The sequence below is a fragment of the Empidonax traillii genome, unplaced genomic scaffold (genome assembly GCF_003031625.1).
Source record: "Empidonax traillii isolate 1590-97213 ecotype Southwest subspecies unplaced genomic scaffold, ASM303162v1 scaffold426:size1138770, whole genome shotgun sequence".
NCBI lineage: Eukaryota > Metazoa > Chordata > Aves > Passeriformes > Tyrannidae > Empidonax > Empidonax traillii.
The window spans coordinates 892,874-905,313 of record NW_020955619.1 but is presented as its reverse complement, the minus strand read 5'-3'; the positions used below and the strand labels follow the sequence as shown (position 1 = coordinate 905,313).

The 12,440-nt window shown below is 57.8% G+C and overlaps 1 protein-coding gene across 1 annotated transcript in view; it reads right to left on the bottom strand.

The window, feature by feature from the left end:
* The window catches only part of FAM222A (family with sequence similarity 222 member A), a 30,274-nt gene extending 18,045 nt beyond the window's left edge, over window positions 1-12,229 (bottom strand). The window contains exon 1 of the mRNA XM_027894397.1: window positions 12,188-12,229. The gene's annotated coding sequence lies outside the window, so the exon portion shown is untranslated. The remainder of the gene's footprint in view (window positions 1-12,187) is intronic.
* Between the last annotated feature and the right edge of the window lie 211 nt (window positions 12,230-12,440).

Genomic DNA, 12,440 nt, shown 5'->3' with positions numbered 1-12,440 from the left:
GCCCTCACCTGTCCCTGGTGTGCCAAGTAAAACAAATACTGCAGTGCCAGGGCTACTCGTCATGACCAGGGACACCCCTGTCCCTTATCCCTCCATGGATGGAGGAGAACCCCACTGCCCCTCCAGGGTGCTCCCATTCCCTGCAACGCTAGGAACATTGGTGTCACCTGTGCAGCAGCACCGGGACATTGGTGCTACACCCCCAGCAGCCCTGGCACAGCCACTGCCACTATCCCTGGTCTCCACAGACACTGGTTTCCCACCCAATGGCACCCTGCAAGGGTGAGGAGGTACCAGAGGAGGAAGGCTTCCCCTCTGCACACAGCAGGTGCCCATCCCATTGCAGGGTGAGCAGGATTTTGGCTGGTGCTGCCTACTGGCACCACAGTGGTATTGGCAGCTCATGTCAATATCCCATCCAGATTTAGGGTGGCAGGGATGCAACGCTCGGCGAGTGATGCCACAGCTCAGCCCTACAATGGGTAAGCATAGAAAGGTCACTCCACCATAAACCATGGCAAGCATTAGGTAAAATAAAGCCCAAAGTTTGCCACTGAGGGTGCCACGAGGCACAGACGGTACTGCCGGCCACCCCACGACCTTCCTTTGCCCGCCTGCCACTCCATCCCACTCGGATAATCCGCTCCCCTCCGCATGCTCCAGCCCCAGGCCTTTCAGGGGGCCCTGTTAATAATTAAATGTTAATCTAAAAAGCAATTTTAGCTGCAGTGCTGCAGATCTGGTTAGAGATTACATTAGCATGTAAGAGTCAAGGGTAATTTTCTCTAACCCCTCTTGTGATCTTTAAAACCCGCAGATCTTAAAGCAACACCAGCTCCTCTGATTAAAATTGGAAGCTGGGGTTTGCAATGGATAATGATGCTGGAAGTGATTATTTTGCTGCTCAGGGTCTCGCTGGGGTGGTGGGAAAGTGGGGGGCTGGGGGGAAGGGGGGGGCTGAGAGAGTGACCCAGACCAGCCAAGTGGCTTCTCCCAGCCCGTGCCTTGTGGAGATGCTGGGAAGATGCCGGGGTGAGCCTGGGACCTGGCACTGAACAGAGCTGTGACACACGGAGCATCCCCATTTCCCACTTCCCCAGAGCCTGCATTTACTTACAGAGCTAACATTTTGCTGCCAGAGGAACGGTGCTTTTTTTGGGCTGATGTGACACCAGGATGGCATGGAGCCCACCAGCCATGGCACACAGCCAGGGACAGAGTGGCACCAGAGCTGGACAGAGCATCCTCTCGCTGCTGGCATCTTAGGGCAGCATCTAAGTCTCTCCCATCCCACTCAGAAATGAGATTTCTGCTCCTGTGGCTGCTCCAAGAAGAAATCTCTTAGACCGCTCAATCAAATCAACATCCCAAAATACCCCAAAATAACCTTTGGCTTACGAGCAGGGCCAGGGGGACTGGAAGGGGGCACAGCAAATCACCTCCTGAGCAGTGCGAATGACCCGATGGAAGAAATATGGTATCAGATGTGTCTGTAATGATGGAATTAAAAAAAAAACTCCAACAATTCAAGTGCTGTTGAGCATTTGCAGACATCCCCGCACAGGGCTCGGGCGGCCTGGTTAAATTTATGTGTCAGCTTTAAGGAGGCCTCTCATCAAATGAGCTATTTTGGGCAGAGATTAAAGATCTATTTTCGCTGTGAGCGGGAACAGCTCTCGAACAGGTTAATAATGATTCTGGAAAGCCATGCACCTCCAGCGCCCCGGGGCAGGGACTTGGAACCCTGGTCAGCGTCGGGGGGTCCTAGAGGGTGCTCGAGCCACGAGGGTGGGGGATCACAGTGCAACAATGCCCCAACCCGCTGTCATCCTGGAGGGGAGGAAGGAGCCCCGTGCGCTGCACCGGGCGCTGAGCAGCCGTGGGTAATTGGAAGTGGCAGACGCTGGCACGGTGCTGCCGAGAAGGTCATTACGTGGGACTGGGAATGAAATGCCAGGAGCGAGGGGGGGAGTGGCCCCGTTAGCAAAGGTCAGGGCCCCACTCGGCGCCAGCAGTGTTTTTGGCAGAGCTCAGCCCTGGCTGTGTGTACCGGGGTCCTGGCAGGGCCAGCATGCAGCGCGGGAGCAGGACCTGCCTGTACGGATGTGACCCCTCTGGTGCGGTACCAGCTCCTCAAATAAAACCTCCCTCATCTGACACAATCGTGTCATGCCTTCATCCTGCACATGGATGGGGAGGAGGGGCTGGGGAGATGAGCCCACTGAGCTGCCCACCATCCCATCACAGATAGTCAAGATACTCATGGGCTTTTGGTCTCAGCCCCAGCAGGGACACGGGATCAAACCATCAGAAAAGCCAAGCTGCTCCAGGAAGGCCTCTCGCAGCAGAGACATGGGATCAAACCAAAGGAAAAGCCAAGCAGCTCCAGGAAGACTTCCAGAGCAGCAATTAAAAGCACCCTGGACCCCACCCCAGCACGGGCATCCAAACCTTGGACACCTGCAGCACCTACATCTCCAGCTGAGACACAACAAACTCAACACAGCAGAGATCAAAGCTCTCCACTACAGCTCTTGCCCCATCCTGGCTCCCTCCTGCCCCATCCTAGCGGCTCGACTGCCCCCCACAGTGACAGGTCCCTGTGCCCCCACGGCCACAGTGGCAGCACCACAGTGCCCCGGCCGTGGCAGTCGGGCGTGTGCTGCTCCATAATTACAGCCCCGAGTGCCTGAGCTGTGAAAGAATCTGACGAAGGAATCCAGGGTAGATCGCGCTGCTGAAATTACTATAATCAAAGGCTTTCACAAAGGCTTCAAATGCAACCAATTACCCTGAAAGGCGAGGCAAGAAAGAAAACAAATTAGCATGTTTGCACAGAGCCTCGGCGCAGTGCACACATCGCCCTGTGCCGCCCTCGACCCTGGCCGGCCGCTGCTCCCCATCCCCGGGTCCTGCTCCCCATCCCTGGGTACCCTCCCCTCCTGGCTGGGTACCAACTCCCCATCCCCATGGCAGGTCCGTATCCCCACATCCTGCTCTGTCACTGCTGCCCCGCTCGCAGCTGTACACAAAGGGGCTCTGTGCCCGTCCCTCACCCCGCAGCCGCTGCTGCCCTGCCTGCACACAAAAGCCCTGCCTGTGCCACAGTCGGGTCCGGCGCAGGCTCAGGGGCTTGCCAGGGTGGCCTGGGGAAACCTCCCTCCCTTCTCCCTTGACACTGGTGGGGGTCTCTGGGCAAGAGGAGGTGAGGGGGGTCCTCAGATGCACCCACTAAGCGTAGCCCCTTGTCACCTACTGACAGCTGGGGAAAGCATTCATGGTAGGGAGCCCCCACCCTCCCCTCCTTACAGTATACTTCATCTGGCTGCCAGTCTGGGGGAAAAGAAGGGAAAAAAGGGGAAAAAAATAAAAATCAACTTCTTCCTTTTAATATTTAACACGAGTCCATCACCCTGAGTCTATTTGGTAATACAAAGCTCTGGAGATTTAAACCCTTCTCACCCGGAGAGATGGAAATGAATGGTGCTCTTTAATGAGCTGGTTCAGCAGAAAAGATAGATTTCCAAGATTACTGTAGGAATTCTTATAATTGATGTGTACTTTTGTAACGAGGATTATACCACCATCCGGTCAAGTAATTCCAGCTCTTTTTCCCCCCTTGTCCCAAGCTCACCCTGCTTTTGGGGTTCCCTGAGGGACAGGGACCAGACTGTGTATCCAGAGGGAGAAAGCAACATTGGAGGGGGGGGGGGGGAAGAAAAAGACAAAGAAAAATTAAATAGTTTTTTCTTATTTAGCCATAGACAACCTAATGCAGCCACCAAATGGGAAAATAAGGCATCTCTCCAGATTTCTATATTTGTTTTACAAATCCCTACTTTCCCCACCGATCCGGGGCCGGATGAGCTGCTGAATGCCGAGTAATTAAAAGGAACAGAGAACAATACTCAGCGCTGCCTAAGAACGCGGAGTTTCCCTCAGATGTTTGTAGCAATTGTATGAAAATGTACCAGGCGGGATGGGGAGAGCTGACAGCCGGGATTGGGAGCAGCCGGGATCCGAGCTGGCTGCCTCCCCCGCCTGATTGGCATTAATTGTGCGCGTTTGCAAAGCAGAACGGAAAGTCTGACACGAGCTTCGAGCCAACATTTCTTTCTAATAGTCTTAATGATTACGACGAGAGCTGATGATCATTGCAGGGTGTTAATAGTCCGGAGAGCGGCTCTGCGGCTGCTGGGGACAAGCGGGGATGTCCCCAGCCCTGTCCCTGTCATGCAGGGGAGATGCTCCCCATGGTGGGCTGAGGGTGCAGTGGGATGGATGCGGGAGCTCCCATGAAGCCAGAGCATCCCTGGGAGAGGGGACACTCCTATCAGGCTATGAAACTCTGGCAAGGGGACAGAAAGGACAGGGAGGGTACAGCAACCCCCTGCCCCCTCCCCTGGCTCTGCCCCATGGGAGAGAAGTGGCTGCAAAGTGGCAACACCAGGAGGGAGAATGTCCCTACACTGAGCCCCCTCCAAGGAGTATCCCCAGGGATGCCCCACACTGAGGGAATCACTGGGCCACCCTGCTCCCCAAAACAGCTGCCAAAGCCCAGTCCCCATGGGTACCACAGGAGGGGTTGGGGGTGCTGCCCTGGGGAGCGACTGCAAACAGCAGAGCCCGTCATTAAAAGCGGATTAATGAAACCCGAGTTTCCTTGACTCTTTACAAGGCTGTTTTCTCAGACGTCCTTGAGTTTTGTCGCTGCAGAGGCGAGAGGGAGGTGGGTGGGCTGTGGAGCCCAGCACGGGCTGCTCCGAGCGCGGCCACAGGAGAGACGGAGCCAGACGAGCACAAAAACCCTGCGCGGCCCCGGCCCGTCCAGGTTTACACGGGAGGAAAAATCAATGGCCATCGATCCGCAATACAAAGGGAGAGCGGCGCTGGCAGACGGCAGGCGGCTGCCATCTGACCGGGGCTCAGCAGAGGACACGGCTGGGTCACCTCCCTGGGGACGGGAGTGCTGCTGGGGGACACGGCTTGGGATTGCATTGCTGGGGGACCATCGTGCCCGAGGGGGGACACAGTTCAGGGTCACATTGCTGGGGACCGATGTGCCCAACAGGGGACACGGCTCAGGGCACAGCCAGCAGCACCGATGGCCACCCTGCCTGCGCCAGGTCCCTCCAGGGCAGCGAGCGGCACTGCCAGGCCACATGCCATAAACCCTTGCAGCGGCAGACAGGACACATCCACGGTGTGTGGGTGGCCCTTGTCCGTGCCCTTGCCGGGACATGGCTCAACCACCCCCGGATGGATGGACAGACGGCCTCAGCTCAGCTCCAAGCTGTTTGATTTGTTTTATCATCTGCGTTGGCCAACAGATCACTCAGCTTTGGGCTTTCTGAGCTCACTAATAACTGTTCCCTGATGAAAAAGAAATAAAGACTCGGTCCCTTTCTTTCTTCCCCCACCCTTTCCAAAAAAAGTCCGTAAAGAAGAGCTATAAAAATGGCTTGTTATCTCACCTAGTGAGGCTCTGGCTGTATGTTATTGCTAATTGGGTATAACATCCTTGTCTTGTTCTGCTCTCTGAAGCTAAATCAAGAAAGCACCACTGCTGCGAACTAATTATATCTCTGGACTGCAGACTCCAGCTTGTCTTCCCCTTTATTGAGTTAAAAAATGGTCACTAACCTTAATCTCTCATATTCCCAAGCATTAGGGCTGCTGGAAACCCACCACTTCCACCTGCATCCTGGTCTGTGCTGGGAAAGACAGAGCACATGGTCTGGTGAAGGCTCACAGCTACTCCAGCACACGACCCTAAACGAGGGTCTGAAGGTGCCCTCCCCTGGAGCATCTCATGGCACCGGAGTGCCAAGACCACCACAGCCAGCGTTCAGGTCCCCGTGCCACAGAGTCTTTATCATACACAGCTCTGAAGCTTCCTGTGCTGCACAGACCCACAGACCAGCCACCTATCCTCTGTGTAGGGGAGATTAAGTTTCTTTCATTATGATGTTTTTTTAAAATCTGTCCTCCTGGTACTCCCATGGCCCGAGTTCACGTGAGCACATGGGCCACGAGAGCAGGAACCCAGGGGAGTGAGTGCTGCTCTGCTTCATCCACATCACTTCCCAGTCTCAGCCCCGGATGGACCCTCATGGTCCCACTAATGCTGCTGCTCATCCCCAGGTCCACCACGGGAGCACAGACCCCCACGGCCACCCAGCTGTGCCACTACAGGTGGCTATGGCTGAAGCTCTCTGGTTACTGGCACAGTTTACACACCAACACTGCTGCCTCGGCACAGACCAAAGCAGGTCATCGTGAAAGGAGAGAGGACAACCAGAGCCCCAGAGGGCACCGAGATGAGCAGCAAGGCTTGGGCCATTCAGGATAGCCCCATCCCTCCCTGTCCTGGCAAATCCCTCAGCACCAGCCACATGAGGTCCAAAACATCAGCAGCAATGTAAGGCTGGGACAGGAATCAGAGAGATGGCACTGAGCTCAGCCCCCTGCCCAGCTCCATCCCCCTCCCAAGGCTCCATCCCCCTGATCATGGGCACCCGCGCAGATGGTGTTACTTTCCAAAGGCAAAGTCAAGCTCCAATTCTCCCTGCGAGCCAAGAGCATCCCTTAAAAAATTGATACTTCCCTGACTATTAATTAACCTGAACCACTTAAAACCGCCTTCAATTTGTCAGGTTTAACTGCCAGCTCTTCTCGGTAAATCAAGCGTCGCGTGCAGATGGAGGCTGCGCGTGCGAGGTGGCGGTGAAGGAGCAGGCGGGGAGCGGGGTGAGAGGGGCACCCTGTGCCACACTCGCCATCCCAGAGCACCAGGGATGATATTCACACCCCACAATTAGCCAGGACACGATATCAAGCACAACAGGCAGGCAGACAGGCGTGGGCAGGGCAGCCAGCGGTGCTCGGAGCACCCCACACCGCAGCCTTCCCGTCTCCCCCCACAGCGCCCTTGTCGTGCAGCCAAGGCTGAATTGGAAAGCAATATGAATATTTATCTCTGACAGCGAAATCTCCCCGCTGCAGGGTATTAAGGCTTTATTAGTGTGTGGTTACCAGCCACGCTAAGCCAGCTCCCGCTCTCGCCTGGAGCGTGGCAGAGATGACCTACAAGAGGCAGATGGCAAAGCCTTGGAGAGTTCCCGATGCCGGGACGTGCCTACCGAGGAGGGGGCTGCGCACCCCAGTCCCACACAGGGAGACAGACACGGAGTCGAGAGCGAGTTCCCCCCACCAAAACCCCCTCCTCTCCCAGCACCAGCCCCTCCACTTCCCCACGCTGGAGCCACCCCCAGCCCCCGCACCACCCGGCTCTCGCTGTTTTGGGTTAAAACGCTGATGTATTCTCTCTTTAGCAAAAGGAGTCCCAGGGGCTATAAAAACTCCCAGCAGGCTCCTGTCAGTCTCAGGTCATTAACTTTCTTTCATTGGGAGTTTGTTTACAGCCAGCCATAAATAGCGGTGCCCGCGCTGCTCGCCAGGAGAACGGAGTGGGATGGGATGGGGCTGCCCGTGTGCAGGGGGGCACAGCCCCCCAGGGTCCAAGGTGTGGGGTCCAGCACTCACCCCCGAAATGAACTTTTCCCATGCCCTGTGCTTCCCACCATCCTGGCACCGCACGCTGCTCGGCACAGCACTGCCCACAGTGCCATGGAACCACCTCAGCCCTGCAAATTGATGGGGTCACCTTGTGCACGGCCTGAGGGAGCCGGGCACGTGCTTGTGGCTCAGTTATGGCCTTTCCTGAGGAAGGAGGAGGAGGAGGAGGAGGAGGAGGAGGAGGAAGGAAGCAGCTGGCTAGAGCTGCCCCTGTGGGTGACCTACCCCTGGGACCTGCCCCACACTCTCACCCAGTCCAGTCCCTGTGCCCGTCACAAGCACCAACTTCATGTCAGGACCTCTGTGTGTTTGAGGTGTCCCCTGGGGGAGACCCCCAAGACCCTTCGTCTCCCCAGTGCCTGCATCTCAAACCTCCTCCCTTCCGACAATTTACCAGCACGGAGGCAGAAAGCAGGAAAGCCGAATGTGCCACTGGTATGGCCGGCACAGCACTCCTGCCGGGATGCTTCCAATATCACGGCTCCTCTGCACCCAAGAGCACGTAGGACGGCCTCAGAACACCCACATCCCGCTGCCCACCCCAGAGGTGCACCACGGCCCTGCTGATTCCCCCAACACCAGGAGCACATCCCAAATCCTGTTAACACCTCTGCAGGCTCCGGTGTGCCACTGGTTGGGATCCCCCTGGATGCAGGTGCCCAGGGCTGGCAGCAGGATCACAGGTGCTCGGGAGCTTTATTTCTGTGTGAACACAGCGGCTCCACCACGGCCGTGTGAACCCACCAGCTGCAGCTCTGATGGAGCCACACGATTCCCTGGCTCCCGAGGCCCATGAACACTGGTTCCATAGGTACCTCCCGGTCCAGCAAAGCCCTCAGCACTCCTGGCACGGCGTGCTGAGCTGGGACCTCGGTCTGTCCCCTCACCAGCACAGCTCTGTGTGCCACCCAGGTCAGCACCACGCTGGCACAGAGCGGGGGTTCAGTGACAGCACCCCAGTGTCTCATCCCAGGCTTCAGAGGGGATGAGGGGGGTCCTGGAAATCCACAGCCACAGCCAGCCGGGTTTGGAGCAGCCAGGAGCCCACCTCATGTTGTATTTCATGGGATGGCTACAGGACCAACCCACACAGGGACTGAGCATACAGACCACCAGCACCCCAGTCTGTGCACTAGGCTAAGGGATTAAACCCCAAACTCACACACCACGACTTCTGCTCTTCCACCTATCCCTGGGCGAGCAGGGACTCGCCAAAAATCCCAGCCTCATCCCTTCCAGTGCCCCACATCTATGGAAATATCTCTATTTTAGCCCATACACTCGCCCAACCTGTAATCAGAGCAACACAAATAGCCCCTGCTTCCCATGTAAATTAAAAACACCCATTAGGCAGATTTCAAAAGATGTCAGTAGGCTTATAATTATACACGACATCCTTCCGAGATAAAAGCGATTACCGGGGATGCAAATCACTTAGCAACCAATCAGTGCCCCCAGAGTGCGGAGCACTGACCAGCCATCCATTTTCGCCTCGTCCTTTTATTCCCTGCATCGAGCAAATACAAACACAGATAAAGAGAGGCACAATAGCTCTTGACACGCAAATAGGTTAACATAATAAAGCCAGCTTTAGCCGGCTCACTCGAGGGAGAAAAGCAATTCTCAGGCAAGCAGGAGGTAATAAAACAGGGCTTTTGTGTTCCTGGCTCCCATTCTCACCCCTGCGCCAGCTTTGCTGCATTAGCTGATAGGCATCGTGGTTTGATTGAATTACCTTTCATGAATATTAGCTTTTTGAGGAATGCGCAGGCAGAAGAGAAAGAAGAAATGTCTTATTTTTGCATGCATGCACCCGCTGCAGACGGACATGCGGCGGCACAGATGCCAGCGGGGCCAGGAGAGGGGTCCCGGCAGGTGCAGCCCCCGGCCCACCCTGCCAGCTGCAGCATCCCCAGCCTTGGGGGGGGGTCACACACAGACCCCCTCCACCCCAGGACGAGACACCACCAGCAAAGGACCTTACACAGGGACGGATATCCTGCTCTGTCTTTAAAAGGAGCCGTGAGGCCACAAGGCCACAAACGCCACCGTCCCGACACCCCCCCTGCTCAGAACCCCACATCCCTGCCCGTGGTACCGCGACAGCAGGAGGGTGGTGGGGTGGGCTGGCTCCCACCACACATTCCCGAGGCCACAGCTCCCTGTGCCGCAGGATCACGCCGGAGAGGGAGCCGGGCTGCCCGGCTCCGCCGCACATTTTCCCACACAAGTTGAGGCCACGCAGGAAACCCGCTCCAGGCAAAAATTAACTCCGCCGCCTGGCAGGGATGCAAACGCCCGGCACTGATGCCGCACACACGGCGGGAGCGCGGGGGCAGCGCGGGGTCGGAGCGCCCGGCTCAGCACAAATACCGCGGGGCCGTGAGACCCGGGACCCCCTCGGCCCTGGAGCCAAAGCCGTTTCCCGGACAGGACAGCAGCCTCCAAGTGAGAACCAGCCCCAGGAGGGAAGCGTCTCCTCTGCAGCCTGCTGAGGATGGAAGAATTTCAGGCTCAAATAAGACAGATAACCAGAGGGGCTTAAAAACTGAGGTGATGTGGCCTCCCCGAGGGCTCTGTCCCTCAGGGTACAGCCGGGCAGCAGCCACCCACCTCCTCCCTCCATGGAATTCCCTGCTCCAGCCTGGGGATAACTATTCACACCAAGATATTTCAATTTTTAATGCCACAGTCGGGTGAAATGGGCCCCGCTCGCAGTCAGCGCTGCTCCGGCACAGAGAACGTGCCCCACTGGTACCAACCCACCATCCAGCAGGAAAACTGTTCCTGAAGCTGGGAAAACGAGCTGTGCTCCAGCAACCAGGGAATGGCTTTTCCTTCCCCTGCTCTACACACAAGGTCAGCAGAAGGCACCGTGGCGAGAGCTTCCCTCTCCTTCCACCACGGCTTCGAGGCAGCCCTGGCCAGACCGCACCCGGCTCACACCACGGCTCCCGGCACCTCGAACCCACTCCTCAAAGTTTTATGGATCCTTAATAAGAAAAATCCCTCCCAGCATGCCAGGTGCCCTCTACCAGGGATATTTCCCACCTCACCCCCCAGCACCAGAGCCCTGGTGCGAGGGCTTTGCCAGCCAGAGTCCCACCAGAGCAATTCCAGTTGTTTGGCCGCTGACCAGCGGCATGTGCCCAGCACACCAGACAGTCAAATCCCTCTGCAGGAGAACAGGGAGGTATAAAACCGCCAGATCCCACAAAATCATCCCGAGCGAGATACTGGACGCTCCTTATTGAGAGAAGAGCCACGTGGCTCTGTCCCCATGCCCGCAGTGACCCCTTGCCACTCTGCCCTTCAGGAGAGCCCGTCACTCACCCGGACAAGCTGCCCACAGGACAAGAGCATCCCGAGCAGGAGGATGCACATGTAAATATATATATATACATATATATATACATATAAATATATATCAAAAACCTCCCTACAGAGATCCCGACAGCCAAAGCCGGGCAAACCACCACTGCCCGATGCCAAAGAATTTATCCCTCGGAAAACATCAAGTACGGCTGGAAAACTTTTCCGCTGCCTCTCCTTGCAAATACCCGGCAGGGCCGGAGCTGAGCCCGGCCGCAGCCGTGCCTTGCAGGAAGCTGTGCCGTGCCGCCGGCTCGCTGCGTCCAGGCCTTGCCTCTCCAGCCATTAAATTCCCACGATGCGATGGCTTTCCCAGAGCTGGATTGGGATGCTGGGGCTGAGCTGCTGGCACCGGGAACAGCTCATTTCTGCGGGGGACCAAGCCAGAGAGGCGGCACAGCCCGCTCGTCCCCGGCTGGAGCCGGTGGCCGCCCCGGTGGATGCCCAGCCGCTGCTGCCCAGGAGCTCTCGGGGACCACGACGCCTCGTCCCCGGCGAATCGTATTCCCAGCGCCGATGGTCCAGAAGATGCCACAGGGATGCTCAGGGATGCTCCCTCCGCAGCTGAGCTTTTTCCAGAGAGTATTTTCCCCGTCAGAGCCTCCTGACCCGGCGGAGGCAGCCAGGGAGACGGGTGTTAAATAAACCATCGCTGGGTGGGTCCTTCTTCTCTCTCCTTTGTGACCGGCGGGATCCACACCAGCGCGGGGTCCATGGCGGGGTCCTGCTCTGCCACCACCCGCTCTGGTGTCCCGGTGGGATCGGGCGCTTCCCTGCCCGAGAAGGAGGAGAAAACCCCTTTTTTTTTTCCAGGCGAAAAGGGGTAGAAAAGGGTCGCAGCAAAGGCGGCAGCTCCCGGTCGGCTCCCGCTGGAAGTGTCTCAGCTTTCCTCCTGGAGGCACCCGTGGATATTTTATTTCCACTTAAGAGTCAGGCGACCCAAAAAGCCATTAAAAAAATCAAAAATTGGATGGGAAAAAAAAAACAAAACCAAACACCCAAACCACAAAAAAGACCCCAAAAGTTATTCCCGTTCCTCTCCAGTAGCGATGGGCAAGCCGGGCCCCGGCGACGGCGGCGGCTTCGCGGACACCTCCAGGCACCTCCGGGCACCGGCGCTGCGGCGGCGCCGCCTCCGCTGCGCCCCGGGAGAGCCGGCGAAGCCCTCTGGTCCCCGCGACCCGACTCCGGTAACCCCCTCCCCGGCAAACCTCCCCGGTGCCCGGACCCCCGTTACCGTCAGAGCTGGATCCGGGCCGGCTGCGGGCGCTGCGGTGCGGGGCGCGCCGGGCCGCCCCCCCCGGGCCGCGCAGCAGCAGCGGCGGCGCCCGCCCGGCCCCGCGCCCCGCCGGCGGCCCGCCCCGCCCCGCGCGCGGCCAGCGTGGGGACCCGCCGCTCGGCCCCGCGGGCACGGCGGGGGGCGACGCGGGAGGGGCGGTGGGGGAGCGACAAAAATATCCCGGGGGAGGCGGGGGGGAAGGGGGGGGCTC